We start from the raw sequence: 17953 nt of genomic DNA, 5'->3' as shown, positions 1-17953 counted from the left end.
CGAATGGGTAACATGCCAAGTTCGCCATCCATCGATCGTTTTCGTAGCGTCATGTATTAAAGCCTCCTTGTGGAACAACACATATAATGGGTGAAAGACATTCACGTTGTGAAAGCTTCCACCTGTAACACTTTAGCACCTGAAATAATATATAGCGGTTCATTCACAAGTTTGGCAACCATAACGAATCTCAGCAATTCAAAAGGGCAGGGATCGACACTTGTTTGGAACAGGTGTGTACAGTCAGTTCATTTGGTTATATTAAAACCTATATATATATTAGCAACAAGGTCATAAACTGCTCACCGTCCGTGAGCATGGAAGGTACGTGAGTGTGTCTTAACGAGTTCGGTGACACGGTGTATTGATCCAGGGCGTTTTGAATGCACGCTGAGCAATGGCCGTGACAGCCGATGGCGTCAGTACACCAAATCGATTGACACCCATCGATCTTGTTTTAATAGACTTTAAGTATTTCCGAAAAACAAATAAATATATTACAAGTAGTGTAGTGATACTATGCTAAACGCGTGTTCAGATTAACATTGACCTTAGCTCTGAATATTGCATGTTCACCGCTGTGCTAACTAGTAAATCATCTGCGCCCGGTAACTGACTCGTATGGTCCCATAGACAAAAACCTCGACGAAGGTGATATGGCTTCTGCTAGCCATAAACATACTGTTTTGTGGTGTCGGGTTGCTTGAACACATTCAGGTGTTTATAAGCCGTTATAAGGGAGTTGAATGCATTATGTAGCTCAAGTTGTGATAGCACCCATCCAAACATCAGTTTATCTAATAAGCACTTGCGACTTGCTAATTAGGGAGGGTGGCTAGAATAATTGTTCATTCATCGTGAAGTTTTAAAAAACTTATTGGCACTGTTTTCCCCTATTCAATCAACACCTTTTGAAGCGTGTGAAGTGTTAAGAAAGTCATTTAGATATATTATCTAATCTTCAGAAAGAATTGTCTATTGATAAAAGCAGAAACCATTAAAGAAGTTGCAGGGGTTACTTGGTCATTGACTGTGAGTTTGTAGCATGGTGTGGGTGTCCTTAAAAAACTCCCCTATTTGCCTAGGGTCTTACTCCTTATCAAACTTTGATGTTTGTACAACCTGAGATAGTGTGAGAAATGGTATGTAGTCCAGATTTAGAGCTGCTCTAACAAACAAACCCAACCCACTTCAATAGGCCATCATTCTTATAAACTTTATGTATGCCCTTCAGTTCGATTTTCATCGAACAAAAATCTAGAAAGCTGAGGAGCATAACAAAACATACACTCAGGTTTTTAATTATAGAGCTTATACACAATAATCTCTTTAAGCCCTCTGCCACTAAGCTTTCATTTTGAAATAGCACATTTTAAGTACAATTTGAAATGAGGTTATGGCTAAATCTCTTTTTGTTCTCACATAGGTACTAAGTTTTTATCAACCTTGTGAACGAGTATGTTGATCTATAATATATATATAGCCAAAGTTTGAAGTGTGTCGTGAGTGTTGATAATATTATCATGTATATGAACCTTTGATTTGGTTCAGATAAAAAGAATACAAATTTGAAATGGTGTGGGTTTTTTTTGTTTTTTTTTACGTATTAAAGAATTTGAATGTTGTTAAAGGTGTGTTGAAGTTGATGTAATTGGTAGTTAAGGACCTCATAGAGATCAAAATAGACAATAAAAATGTCTAAAGTATTGTACAAGAAACTATATAACAATACGAGCGTGAAACTAGTTCACCTGAAGAATAGACTGCTCTGTAGCAAAGTACAATTACCATGTAAAAAGCCTAACACAACAGCAGAGACAAACCACATTCTTTCACCAGGTAGTTTTTTCTGTGGGCGGGTTATAACGCTCATGAGCGTTCCAAAGGGCCAGAAAGGCCACCTTACTGGGTAAACAACTAAATTATACTGGACTACAGTACATTTTTCTCATGTCTGAGTCAAGGTGCAAAAAAGTTTTAATGTTATTGTCACCGCAAATTGACCTTGTCTGTTTAAAAAAGCAAAGAAAAATCAATACTTAGTTTTTGTGTGGTGTCATTAATCTGTATTGAATTGCCCTGTTGTCACCTTTGTAGGCCAGTGTTTTTGTTTGTTTACTTTCAAAGCTATGTTACTTGCGGCTACTGTAGCTACAGCTGACAATATTTTTTCTATAATTGTCTTTTTCTTTTCAACTTAAGTTGGTATATTCACTGAAACATACATGTAATTTATCACCCATTTGACCACATCCCACACAGCAAGGGTATGATATGCAATTTTGTGACTTTGTAAGTACAGCAAATGGTTTGTACAAAGTACCTCTTTCATGACTGTTTACTCATGGACATCAATCCTGTGTACACAGTGCCATCAATGGCCAGTAGATTCATTCATTTTCATGTATAGGTTTGATGAATTTCCAACTGCCAAAATTTAATATTGTAATGAAAACTAAGGAAATGTAATAACATATATTTAACGTAGAGTGTGCCTCAGTAACAAATTTATTTGAAAATCTGAGTTCTTCTATTCTCATTAAACTTTGCCAGATGAATTTTGTTCCTGGTCTGTTTAAATAATAAAAGAAATTTGAGGGATCACAATTTTGTTTTCGTAGAAACCATTAATCATTTATTTTCCCATAGAGTTATCACAGTAATTCGGTGGCCATATTGGATTTGGTGGCCATATTGGATTTGGCAGCCATATTGGATTCTAAAATGACTAAATTTTGATGTCATTTTGATCTACATTTAAAAAGTTTGTTCAATGACTTTTTTTTCTAGATTTTAACTGAGAATGAGTTTTCTTGAACAAAGTAACATCAAAGGTTTGAAGAGTTTATTTCTGAGGCACATTCTGTATGTTACTGGTAACAAATGTAGAAAGACCGAATATAATGGCAGAAAAAAAATAAGTATGCTTCCATTTTCTTGGCAAGATTTTCTGTAAAAAAACTAACATGGATTGAAAGATGCAAATGTTGCAAATAGACCATGTATAGAATAAATAGCAAAGTTGTTGTCCATATTTACACAAAAATATCTCCTAAGACAAAAATTGTTAATCAAAAAATTAGAACATAGAAAATGTGACACTTGAAAAACTATCTTTCCTCAAAACTTTCCAAAATAAAAGGCAGTTGTGGTCTATAAAAAGAATATGTTTGAGACAACTTGATCTCGTTCAAAAGTTGAAAACATTGAAAGTCAGTCCATCTTTCCACCCAACATTTGAAAACCTACAATGTTTTGGATTAAAATCAGCCACGGGGAAAGAGAGATATTCAGTACTCCTCTTAGAATGTTACCCATTTGTTTGTATTTCGTTGATAGAGTTTTTAAGTAGTTCATATGTAATGTAATAGTATGAGACAGGTGAGATTTATGGATAATATGTTCATTTCTGACAGTACAATTTGGTGACCTTTGACCTTAACTGATAAGCAATAATGAACTGACAAGAACTATAGACCTGTAACTCATGTAACTTAGTTGCAATGTTTGCAGACAGGCAGTGTTTGCAGACTTGCAGACAATTTTGTGGAACAACAAAGATGGGTTTGGTATTTCCATGAAGCAGCTGAAATTGAAATAAAGAGTTTATAAACACTGAATCTTGGTTTTAAAGATTGCACAGTTTAAAATTACAGAGACAAATATAAGGTTTCCAGGAAAATTTAAACATCTAACCGGGGATTGTACATATGTGCACACATGCACGTGTGTACACATTTGCATGCACACATATAAAATGTGATATACATACAGTACAGTACTGCACAGGAATCATTGAGTTAGTCTGGTATTAGCATGACATGTACACGTATACAGAGCTTGTGCAGGACACTGTTGTTTACATTGTAACACCTAGTTATGGACACAATAGCACAATATGCAGCCATGAACAATGAAATAGCTGATGAAATATTTGTTTTATATGATGATCGAAATACTGTGCCATGATGCTGAGATTTTATTTATGTATAGGTTCAGGTAGGGACCCCAAGGAAGGATCACAGAATGTCTTCGATCGTTTAGGAAAAACCTCCTAAACGGATACTCACAAATGTAACATCAACACGTTCATATATGATATAAAACATGATGAAAATTGTAGCGGTCATGTCAATCTACAATCTATGCAATATAAAAACATGATGGAAAACACTTCAACTACTACCTGAAACCCAGCACTGTATATCACATTAGAAGTCAATTTTAATCACATTATGAACATCTCAGTGGTAAATACAGAACTTGTTATAATTGAAAGCGTGAAAGTTTTAAAAATTTGGTTAGAAGTGCGAAAGTTCAGCAATCGCATTGACGTCAGACCCCCATCCCTCCTATGAGCTTGTGTAACACTGTATGATTGTCCCTAACCTTTGTCAACATCTTGTGACATATTGGCAAAGTTATAATATGTAAATTCATTGAGGAAAGGTATAAAGTATATATTTGTTTATAATACCAACATCTGAAAAAATAATTTTCAGTTAAAACTTTTGCAAGAAATCTTTTCAGATAAAAACATCACTGAAAGAAAGTTAGAGTTCTTTTAGACATTTATATTGGAATAACTATTGTACACTCGTAGGTTAAAACACAAAAAATGGGACAGAATTTTTTTAAACTTCCAAATGACATTATTTTGAAATTCTCGTAATGAAAACAAATATTGATAGAATATACTAGAATGATTATATTCTGTTGTATATATTTTTTGTACCATAAGGATGAAGGAAAATTGTTTATCTTTTTTCATTAATGTCGTATTTTCTGTAAATTTATGATTTCTTTGTGAAAATTATTAGGGTAAGAGTGATTTTTATGTTCGTAGATGAAATTGGAAAAGATTGATGAGAAACAGTGAAAATGTCAAAAGTAGAATGTTGTCATGTGATGTGAGGAAAAAATGAGGAAAGTCTTAAGAAAGGTGCAAAATTTGAAGACAAGTAAAAAGGTGACAGATCTCTCTCTACATCACAGTGGGCAAATCGACACGAGGTGTCACTAGCAAAATTTGCATGCAGGGAGAAAGTGAATTATAGGTTGAAAAGGCATATTGATGAGATGCATCCAAGTCATTTTGGACACTCTCTTTCTTATCCCTGTCACTGGTTGCCAAGCAACCAAGAGAGAAGATGTGTGATGTGTGAGTTGGATTGCCCTGATCCAGGGAATGAAAGCTTCATTTGATTGAATGTGGAATACAGGAGAGATTTTGATCAAGTCCTTGTACGTGGGCGTCGATGTTTATCTTGTCAGCTGAAATAGTAAAGATGAAAGCTTGACAGCCGTGTGTCTACGTCTATCACCCTTGGAACACCCCCAAATGACAAGTCTTGTGAATTTCCATCCCTGCTATTGTCTGGCTAAAAGCTTTATTATCCAATTGATAATATTGTATGACTTTCTCTGACTAACATCATAGTGAAATGAAAACAGCACTGGCATGAAGACTCGGCTGTCACCTAATTATGCAAAATCTGTAACATCCACTGATTGCATCATCATGCTTGAACCCTTTGAGCTGAATCAGAGACCATGATACAAATATTATGTTCGTTTGTTGTCATCAATTTGTATTAATGTTAGTAATTAGATTAACAAAATACCAATCTATCTAGCCGGACCATAATCTCCTAAATCATCCAGAAATTGCAACCTTGTGGTTTGAAGACTCATATTTTATCAGTTTGGTACAAAAATCAACCACATAGATTAATTTGTTTTGTTTGGTCCAACCAACTTATATCATATCTATATAATTTATTCATTAATATAAAATATCAAAATTTGTGCTAAATTTGGGAATCCAATATTAGACAGATATCTGGCACAGTAATATATTTTGTATCATTATTTCATTTGGATGTTAAATAATCAGAATTTATGATCCAATATTTTCAAAAATCATTTGATTATTTTGCAATATATGATATTTTTCTGGATATGTTATAGTCATGATTTCATTTTCAAAACTATGTCGTCCGCTCAGACAAAATTGTGAATCACTGAAAAAGGATTGCATATGGCACACTTGCATGTATGTGTATTATGGTACTAACTAAGTCTAACATGCATAGTCATTGTGCTAAAACAAAACCCATTTTTTCCCGCCTAATTTGTAGAATTTCTTGGAAATAGTGATTTGCTTGTGCCTATACAGGTTGGGGTATGTATTGATACATTTAGTTTGTGTTGTCATTATTTGTAAGGTCTGTGTGCAGTCACGATTTGCCAGTATCTGTTAAGTAACTCAACTATCACTTGCCACAGGATTTATGGCAAGGATAGCAGCTAATTTGCATACTGATTTGCATATAATGTACTCTTCCCCCCCAAATCTCCTGATGCGTTTCTTTAATCTGCAGTCACAACAATCAGGTTTATTTAACAGATTGTATTCTTAATACATGTCTATTAGAAGACCACCATTTTTTGTAATACATATACATATGCTTGGAATTTGCATATTTACACATTAATTTGCATATTTGCATATTAATTTACAAATTTGCATATGTATGTATAATCACAATATCATTAATATATGAGCTGTATGGTGTGAAAGTACAACTAAAATTTTATAATTTCATAATATACTTTTTGACAAATGCATTGCTTCCTGTACTTTCTTGATAGGATTCTGCCATTAGATTTTTCTTTAGATTTGAAAATATTTTCTCGTGGCACGTTAATGTACAGTGGATAGATTTGTTATCGTCATCAACGTTGGAGCTTTTGTTACATTTTCTATTATATGAGCTTTATAATGCTGTTAAATTGCGATAATTTTAGTGATTAATGAAGCGTTTCATGGTTTCCCATTGAGTGTTGCAATGACCCTAACGTAGTGTTCTACCTGTGTATTACTTATTGTCAATCTCAGTACAGCCATAGTAAGTGTTTAACCCATGTCGACAGAAATAGTATGATTTGTTTTAATGAAAAATAAATAAATATAATAACAAAATTGTGCAATGGAATCAATATTTCTATGATTGTGGTGGAAAGTAGTGTCATGATCTGTCAAAAAATCACAAAAAGACAACATTTTTGGCGGGAAAATAAAAAAGTCACAAAATGACAAAAATTTTGGTGGGAAAATAAAAAAAATCACAAAATGACAAAGATTTTGGTGGGAATATTCTATTATGAAGAGTGGTGTGTTAAGTGCTATATCATCAGAATAGCGAAATGTATGCTCCTCTGAGATTCTTAAGATCCATATTATCTTCCTTGATAGTGTTTCTGTTAAGGACAATAGGTAAGTGAAATCAATCGGGGTTCCCTAGGCTGTTTTCCAGGGTTCCTTTCCCAATATGAAAATTTATCAAGTCTGTTAGATATCCTGTGTAACATGCAAAAGAACTGCTGGATATGATGATTGTCGTTCTTCATACATGTTACTAGCATGACCTTTACCTGTTATTGAATAACACACTTGCTGAGTTATTCAGTTTTATTCTAAACAAACTGTACATCAATTCATTGCACTTGGTATATTTTTTTTAGCAACAGAGTTCTTCTACAGATAGCTATTAATAATTGGACAATCCTTCAACAAACAAAATATCTGTAACAGATTTGACGTTGAAAAAAATTAAAACCAATTTATAACTACTGTATGCTAATCATGAAAATTATTATGAATGTTATTTGACCGCGAGAACATTGTCAAAATTATGTCACTTTGTACAATGAAACTCTGTATCCCTGTCTCTACCAGATACAGATGCATTGAACCTTAACAAGTGAAAGCCCAGACAGTTATTCAGTACAAACTCTGATATCTGTTTGCTATATGTGTGAATCGTTTAATTCTTCCGCAGTGACAAAAAATCTAAACATGCAGGTGTACATTACTATTCATTTTTATGGATGTTTTTTTGTCCGATATTAACTTTCAGACAGAGAACTGAAACTAAATGTATGCTACAAAATAGTAGCAATTGCAAGCTTTACATGTTGTGTACATGTCAAGAACCCCACCACTGGGCTATACATGTATAATGTTCAGTTACTATAGAACCCATCCACTGGGCTATGTATGTTCAGTTACTATAGAATCCAGCTACTGGGCTATACATGTATATGTTCAGTTACTAAAGAACCCAACCACTGGGCTATACATGTATATGTTCAGTTACTATAGATATAGTGCCATATTTGTATCCTAGAATAACAATTTTAGATATCAAATATATATTTATTATCTAAGCTTTAAAGACCCAGGATTCAATCCTTGGTTTTCACGTTACAATGTATCAGTGTAGTCATAAGGATTACATAATTATAGTTATTGTTTTGTTCTTTTTTCTATATCTCTGTTACTAATTGTGAGACAATTTTTTTTTTTTCACTGAAACTTTTGGCTGTAAATTGTAATACTAAATATGTTTGATGCAGTGCCCCATTTTGATCAAAATAGATTGATCAAATTTCAACCACAGTATAGACTAAAATGCTACTACGTGTGTGTGTAGAGGTAAAAATGGATGAATTTCCCAATTTAGAATCCTTATCTGCAATTTACATGTACCTGTTATATGAGTATAGTTTTGTGTCGATCACTAATTAAAACTTAGTGCTTACACATGCATTTGTAATTGTCATCAAAAACCCTGACTCAAGTCATGACATCTACTCCCACCAAAGTTACAAGGACTACCAGAAGGTAAGAAAACAGCAGTGTATGGAAAATTTACAAAAGTTATTGCGGCAGTGCCAGTGAACTGAGTATCATTCCAATATATTAGAATATGCAGTTAATCAGAAAATAGGGTTGTATGAAATCAGGCGTACACCAAGATAGAGTAAATGACAAATGATGAATTTGATAAAAAAAGTGTTGTAAAATTGTTTAGGAATTATGAAAACTAGGAGTGTAAATTCTTCTGTGTTAATGTGAGTGGATCGAAGTCTTGTACATGTTGAAGTAGTTGAAATTATTAATAGAATCATTAAAATATTAACAACAGCTTTCATTCTATTCTTGGAAGCTGAACTTACCCTAGTTTCTACAAAAAAAATGATGTCATGTAGCGGTGACAGTAAAAGTGATGAAGTAATATTTCATTGTAGCTCCATATATATCCAGTTATGATGATTACCACTGAATCTGGTGATGTCATCACGAGGTCGTGACCTTTTTTGGGTCATGTCCTCATTCCCAGATGAAGATGTCTGTCAGTAATTGAAAAGTCTCTGATAGTTAGTGTACTGTTGATTGATGAAATTAACTTTTGTTGTGATGTCATCATATTTAGAATGTAAAATCTGGTGATGTCATCATATTTTGAATGTATCATCTTGTGATGTCATCATATTTAGACTGTAAAATTTGGTGATGTCATTGTCTTTTGAGTGTAAAATCTGATATCACTGTAGTTTTGCAAAAAAGTGACATCATGTACTGTATAGGTTTATAAAAATTTTACTCTAATAACATATATCATTTAAAAAAATTAAATTAGTAGAAGTGATGTCATTTTTTTGCAGCCATGTTTAAAAAATAAACTTGATTCACTACTTCAATACATTTTCAATCCTGAAAAAAAATGATCCCATATTGAAATGTTACATGTATCGGATCTGTACATGTATTTTATTTTATTTTTACGCACGCACACACACATACATACATACATACATACATACATACATACATACATACACACATACATACATACATATATATATATACGTCTGTCAACCACTCAACTCAAAAGTATTATTACAAAATTGAAAAGATACATATAATAAATGAAAGAAATATTTACCCTTCAACCTTCTAGTATAAGGGTATTTATCGAAACTGTGCGTAGTATAATCCCTGCATTGACTCACTGAAATCAGTTGTATTTATAGCTGCATACACAAGGTCTAGTAAATTTATCACTATTTCTTTTGTGAGTGCACTTTATCAGTTAGTTCTATCCTATGCCACCATTACTAAGTTGTTTTCCATTGAACACCATCTATTTCTGAATTATATAAGGGCTCCAATTAGAGCTGTGAAATTGTGTGAATTTTTGCTTTACACTGCTACTGTAATAGTCTAATTATGTCCATTACCCCTCAATAAGAATGCCCATTATAATGAGTTATCGTGACATTGATTGAATATTGATTTCTGCTGGAAACAGCTAGCTGATGGATTGAATATACGTGTTGTACATGCCGAAAATGGGAAATGCAGTGATAGAATTGTGAAGAAAAAAATGCATGCTGAAACCAGAAAATGCCGATTGAATTTTATAAAAAAAAAAAAAAATGTGTTGTAAGCATGGAATGTTGAGGTAGGATTTTAGAAAATACACTAACAGCAGGAAATGTTGTGATACATGCCCAATAAAATGCAGCCATAGAATTTTCAAAAATAAATGTTGAAAGCATCAAATACAGTGTGATAGAATTTAAAAGATAATATTTTTAAAAGCCAGGGAACTCCACTCCAGGAAATAACGGCATTTTCGTAAATTTTGTATTCTGGAGAGTCCCTTCATGATTTCACATCATATAAATTGTACGTGATCACCAAGAAACACTACATTGATTCTTATTTCTCATTCACTGTTCTGTGATTATATTTGCAGTAATCCAGTGCTGCTTCATGGGAGTCAGTGGACATGCATATGCATTAGATGAGCAATACATATACATGACTCCTATGTGTTTATTACCAACAGATAAATAGACATAATATTTATTTCTTATCTAGTATATAATATTTATAATAATATTTTATTTATACTGAATAGTTCTTTAAGTATAAACGCTTGTCACCAAAAGAAGTCCAGTGAGGGTTCATGGTGAGTATTCACATCTGTTAACTCCCATGAGGCAACAGTGGACAAGTGCTAAGACAATTGATATTAAACAATTAAGTTTTATTTTGTCATTTCTTGGCAATATAATGTAATATATGTGATGTAAGAACCAAAAGTTGACAAAAATGTCTAAATTTCATGGCGTGACGTTCCCCTACATATACATGCTTTCTTGAGTCTGATAGTTGCTGTGATAGAAATACGACTACATGTACATGTATACAACTGCCCTATAGAACCCTTGTTTGTTTTACAGTGATGGAATATATCAGAATTACCAATCTTTTTGTAAATGTCCATTATACATTTTTTTTTTCTAACGATTATTTATCAACAGAATGAAATGACTATCAATAAACAACTTCACTCTTTAGGTACATGTACTGATGATAAATTTTGCACCAAAATTACGAAATGGTTACAAAATTGACAAATAAAGGAATAGTTTTCTAAGAAATATTTGTCATTATCATTAGGTTGTCGGTGGCTAAGCTTGTATCCCTCTTAACTGCAGACTTGGTTCAAACCCACTTAGTGCTGGCTGGCTATAATTAAGAATATCCTAGATCTGTAGTGTACAAAGGGCGATACTCAGTTTGACTTGACAAAACAATGCAGGTTTTCCCTGGGTACTTCGGTTTTTTCCTGCTTCAACACTATGGCACTTTGCACTGGACAAGTGGCGAAGTGCACATTTGAATTTTGAATTTGATTTGGATGAACAACTTTTATATGCTCAACTGACATATTTTGTGGAAAATTTATGTAAAAGTAATTGATTGAAAGTCTTCAGGTGATAAAATTCACATAGTATTAAATTTCATCTTTGCAAAATTTACTTTGATAATTGAAGAGACTTTCTCTGTCTTCAACTTCATTTGATAGTTACACAAATTTATTTTATATTTATGCAAATAGAATATTGATATTTATGCAAATAGTGTGAAATTTGCATATTTGTTACGTTTTGGAAAAGAACAGAGTACTTATAACTGTACAAAATGTAGGCCAGTTGTTTTGTCATTAGTAACTATTGGTACAGTACTAAATGTTATGAAAACAAGTTAACTAATTTGCATAATAGTTATGTAAATTAGCCATGCCATAATTGATTGAAAACTCTGAGATTGTAGCATTTTTGGAGAAATTTATGCTCATTGTAGATTTGCAGAAGTAAACCACGTGTAAGGTCTATGATTAAACTGACACAAAATGTATATATTTAGTGCAGCTTTCAATAAACCAAGTGGTAGATTTTACTACTCAATAAAAGGCTAGTGGAGAGGCCTGGATGTTAATAAAGTCAATGGAGTTGTACAAGGTACATTACAGTGGTATACTTCACACATTCTTGCAAGCCTGGAGTGCATGTTTTTCTGCTAAAGCAAGGAGAGCACATTTTGGACAGAGGCCACAAAGAGGCCTGTGGTTTACAACAATGACTTCACAGGACTCAGTAATTAGTAGAATACTATCAAATTTGCTTAACAATCAGTTTCATCTTTCGCTGAATTAACCTAATCAACATTTGTAAATGCATAGCCCTTACCTTACTACTCCTGTAGGGTCTATGGTTAAAGTTCGTAAAAGTTCTGAGGAAACCCTAAACTTTATTAAAAGTTGAGAAGATACATGAAAAATTAGTCTTTACCTATAAATGTTGAAGGGTCATGTGTTGTTTCAGACCTCTGTGTAAAAGTGTACTGTGGGCTGTCTTGTTTTACCTGGCTTGTAAGGGCAGAACTAGTCTAGTTTCGTAATACAGTATCGTTATGATTTATACCTTTACTCACCACACAGTTAGACCACAGTTTGCATCCAGACTAGGGCAGAACTATGATACTTAATTCTATGTTTCTTACTAGTATGACTAATCCAACTCTATATTTCTTCAATCTAGTGAAATAATAAAAAAAAAACTTGATGCCCTCTACAGTAGGATTAGAACAAAATCACTTCACTGATTGTAAGGTGACAACCCTTCAAGTGTGTGTCTAGGTGAACATTATCATTTCTTGCAGAAATTCAAAACCTTGGATAAAACAAATGGTTCGTATTTTCCTTCTGGCTTTAATTGTCATTTCTAAGTCATTCAGATTATGAAATTTACTTTAAAAAAAAGTTTTTTGTATTTTTAATCTACCAACTGACCCGTCATTTTTTAAGTTGTTAATTACAGTGACAAATAGAAATAAAATGGAGACTATAATCTAAATACTTTTTCAGCACATTTTTGTGGACATGTTAAAACTGTACTGTGGTGAGTTGTCGTGTATCACCTTGCTTGTAACCCAAGTACCATGAATAGTTTAGCTCAAAGTTGAATGTCCTTTACTATTGACATGACTCTGCATTTTCTAGTAAGTACATGTACCTGTACGTCACCAGAAGTTTTTGTTTTGGAGTTCCAAACTTAACAATTCCAGTTATATTTATTGATTATTTTTCTCAGACATTTAGGCTCAGAGATGTTTTCTTCATACATATTTTCACTCTTTTTTTTCAAATTCCAACATTCTTTCATAATCTTTTTAAATCTTGTTAAATCACATGTAATAAAAAGAGTGACATTGTCTCCGTAGAGTCAATAAATTAGATAGGTCAAAGGTCATCCAAATCGCTGCTTCATTCGTGATTAAGTACAAAAATGAGGACAAAGTGGGGCAAATTATTTTTAAAAAAGAAAAGAGAAAACAAAACTTGATGTATGTTACATGGCAGAGATGAGATGATGGTGTGTTTTTCTATCTTGTCCACTAGTTCAGATAGTGTATTTGTTTGGAAGTTTATTATTTTTCTGATTGAAACTTTCGGTTTGAATTACAACATATGAAAATTTGACTCGTGAACTTTGCACAGACCTGCATGTATTTATCCAGTGTGCTGTTCTAGTTCACTTGATGTCTGCACTGTTTGATATCACTTGACTAGGTTTAATGGTTTTGTTGAAATTCTTGGTTCTGTGAACTGCTAGCTTAGCTACTGGACAGCATCACAATGCAGCAGTTTCCACCCATTCCTACTTAACCTTCCACCCCTACCTTTGTAGTCCAAAATATAAATACCTTGTAATTTACTATAGCGGACGTGATAATTTATGGTTAAATGAGGGGTGTCCAGCATCACAATGTGAGTGATGAGCAGCTTTTAATATTATAATTCAACAAGTTTATACTTTCACCTCCTAATGATGCTTGTCTTTTGTGTAATACTTCCCTGCGTACATTGTAAGATACATGTGTTCAGGCCTATCACGTCTCCAAACAAAATAAATGTTGTTATCTAAGTAAACGTCTCCCTTGCCTTTGTGTCACCAAAAATATGAAAACAGGTTAAAAGTACTGAAAACCAACTTGACCTCAGATTAAAGGCAACATACAGATTGCTATCAATAGAAAAATGTACAGTTTGCGAAAGACATTCACATTTCAGGTAATTTTGATATTGGTCCGTGCAGCAACAATAAACTCCATATTAAACTTTGATAAAAATAACCATCTTGTAGTAAATACTTATATTTTTGTATTGACTAAATTTGTCAGATGATGTTAGTAGAGTATTGTGCAAATCAGAATGAATGTGGTGAGGTGATTCAACAGCCTAGATGCATACATTCCTTTGTGGTCCAAATTGTTCAGTTGGAGATGACTGAATTAAAGCTCTCCATGGGTACACTGTACTTTAAAAGTACACAATAGAGAGATATGTCACTTGAGTTTCATTGTTCACTTCAGATGTTGTTTGTGTCATCTGTTAGGATAGGTGCATCTGTTGTCATAGGGGAGATTTAGCTGAAGGCTGATAGGTTGTACGAAATGTGCATAATATTTGAAAACTGGCATAAAATTATCATGATGGGACAGTTTCTAGTGAAGAGACTAAAATTTTACAAAATTTGACTTAAAATTTCACAAGAACTTGAAAGATGTCTAGACATGTAAATATATTTGATCACAACGTTCTTTTGTGTCTGAAGGAGGTGGGGGGTGGTGTCATAGTTCAGAAAGACTTGTGAAGTGTATTATTCCTGTAGGAGTGAATAGTGGTGTATATCTATGTAAACCAAGTGACCATAGTGAGTTTTACTGAGTTTGAGACTGTTCAGAGAAGGCTACGATAAACAGATAGCCACGAATACATTATTACTAAGCTGTATTGAGCTGTATTTTATTCATGTTCAAGGTGAAATCTGAAAGCTGATTTTAATGGCACATTAACACATGTACTAAGTTACTCATGGCCATAAGGCATAATACTCTTAGTATACAATGTAATTCTATGATATGATATAGCATATCATAAGTTTGGATCAATATAGATTTTGTATTATGAAGCTAGTCATATTAAGTCCTGTAAATTTACAGATTACATTTGTAATCTTATATACATATACATTTGTAATGTTATATACAAATGTAAATACATGCAGCTTTTCATAATAATTAAAAGATATTAATATAATAATAATTTTGATAAAAATATTTACATGACAAAACTTTATCTGAGACAACAGTTAAGTCCTTGTGAAAGAAGGAAATGTATAAATATACAAAGATGATATTATAAGTGATCCGAATCACATTTCGAGTGATTTTGGTAGCTCTAATGACTGAAATACTAATATCATTAAGTGTTGATGGATTTCTCATGATAAAGGACTGACATAAGGGGTAGGGAGACGAGCATTAGGGGTAGGGAAATTGACATTAGGTAGGGAAACTGGCATTTGGTGTAGGGAAATTGACATTAGGGTAAAGAAACTGACATGTGGGTAGGGAGACGAGCATTAGGGGTAGGGAAATTGACATTAGGGTAAAGAAACTGACGTGGGTAGGGAGACGAGCATTAGGGGTAGGGATATTGACATTAGGGTAGAGAAACTGACATGTGGGTAGGGAGACGAGCATTAGGGGTAGGGATATTGACATTAGGTAGGGAGACTGGCATTTTGCGTAGGGAAATTGACATTAGGGTAAAGAAACTGACATATGGGTAGGGAGACTGGCATTAGGGTGGGGAAATTGACATTAGGGTAAAGTTGACATTAGGGTAAAGTTGACATTAGGGTAAAGAAGCTGACATTATGGTAGGGAGACTGACATTAGGGTAGCAATGTTACTATTCAGGTCCAGGTTGATGTAAAGTTCAAGGTTGTTTGTATATATATCCAAGTTGTTATTGTGAAGAAAGGTTTAAATTGTGTTCTCAAGGTGTAAACAAACCCTGAAAGTTAGCAGAAATTGTGTCATGTATTGTAAAGTGCTCATACATACATATATACATGTTGTTTATATATATTCTTATACTTTTTAGTGAGACAAAGTTGTGCTATATTGTACAGTACTTTGACAATTGTCACGATTTAATAATCAACAAAATTACAGTTCGTAAAATAGCACATTTTTGAAGACAAACTTTGCCATCCTTGTGTCAGAAAGGATTTGGAATGAACAAAGTTGGTAATAATAGTATATTAAAAGGAATACACTTTTGCAGATTCCTGGGTTTTTTTTGAGCTACCTTCACTGTAATATAGAAACCCTACATGTTGTAATTGCATATGGCGTACATGTACCTTGTACTTTTTAGGCATGACATGCAATGTGGTATTAAATGATGTGGTGTGGTACAATACACATGTTGACTGATCTTACTCATGCAACATTATACGTCAGTTTCCCTTTGGCCTGTGGGTTAACCCAACACAATCCTGTAAGGGTGTTTTCATGTTTGAAGTGTGTTTCTCTCACTGTATGTGTATGACAGACATTGGATTTCAGTTGTGCATGTTGCCATTGGCTGTATTTTTTTGGATTAATTATTGAGTCTCAAAATGAACTTGATTTTAATATTGTCACACATTGTTTTTCAAGTATTCATTGAATTAAAAATACAAAATAAAATGTCTATTTATCATCCTTGCCACTTTAGTAGAGGAAATATAAAAATAAAACTATTTGTGGCATGGTAGCACCTTAGTTATAAATATGCCAGGAATATCACATCAAAGCTCCCCAAGTGAGTCAATTCGCGATATACCCAGATATAAATGTCAAAATGGGAACATTATTGATGAGAAAATACAAATGGAAATAAAACATTATACTACAGACTGACATTACCCTAACACAGATTTTATGAATAATTTCTGTTAGGACTGACCTCCTCTGACAACTGTAAGTTATGTGTCCATAAAAAAATGAGACTTTTCTTGTGAAAATCGTAAATGTGTATTTTTGTATAATGACTGATTGATGGTGGTGAAGATGTAGACATCTTTATTCATACGGCATAATGGTATAATCTTAGAGAGCTTGTAACATTGATATGAACGTGACTGAAATAAAATATTTGGAGATCCAAATCTAGGGGAATTTTTTAACTTGTACGTACATAAAAAGTGAAAAATAATATAACTTTAGTATCTATAATGTTACAAATGGAACATTTTTAAAAAGAAGAGCAATCTGCCTAATTTTAGAACATAACTATTTTAAATTTTTTCATCTTACAAAGGTAAACGGATAATTCTAATTATTATCATTTATTTTATTATTATTTACACAATCTTAAAAATTGTTACCTGAATTTTGGAAATTGAAATTTTCAAGTGCACATGTCAGTCTTGACCCATTATTCAGAACATGTGACCTAATAACTAATAACAGCAGAAGGGCCATTTTCTTGTTATTTTTCTCAATTTACATAAATACGTTTATATTTCTCAATTTACATAAAAAAGATTAGGGTCAAAAACTATAGGTTGGGTCGTCAGAATCGTGCAAATGTATTTTGCTTTGACAATATTTTTATTTACTCTTGGGAAAATACTATAGAAAATGGAATGATTTTGTACAAACAAACAGTCACGCATCGTTTTGCTAGATTTATCAAAAAATTCTGTGACAATACATGTACATGTATGCGATGACATCTTTCATGAAATATAGATATCATATTTACATGCAAGTCACTTTATGTCTACTAAACCAACATTTTTTGAAGAGAATTTCTGTGAACTATTAATGGTTTTTATGCTAATAATTTCAAAGGCACGAAATGCAACATGTAGTACAAGTAAAATGAAAGTACTTTTAATAGACTACTTA

The 17953-nt window shown here is 33.0% G+C and overlaps 1 protein-coding gene across 1 annotated transcript in view; it reads left to right on the top strand.

The window, feature by feature from the left end:
• The window catches only part of LOC144452298 (cGMP-dependent protein kinase 1-like), a 180045-nt gene that overhangs the window by 542 nt on the left and 161550 nt on the right, over positions 1-17953 (top strand). The gene's annotated exons all lie outside the window — the stretch shown is intronic.

The sequence above is a fragment of the Glandiceps talaboti genome, chromosome 22 (genome assembly GCF_964340395.1).
Source record: "Glandiceps talaboti chromosome 22, keGlaTala1.1, whole genome shotgun sequence".
In the NCBI taxonomy this organism is placed as follows: domain Eukaryota; kingdom Metazoa; phylum Hemichordata; class Enteropneusta; family Spengelidae; genus Glandiceps; species Glandiceps talaboti.
The sequence above is the reverse complement of the archived record's forward strand: the minus strand, read 5'-3'. Positions and strand labels throughout refer to the sequence as shown.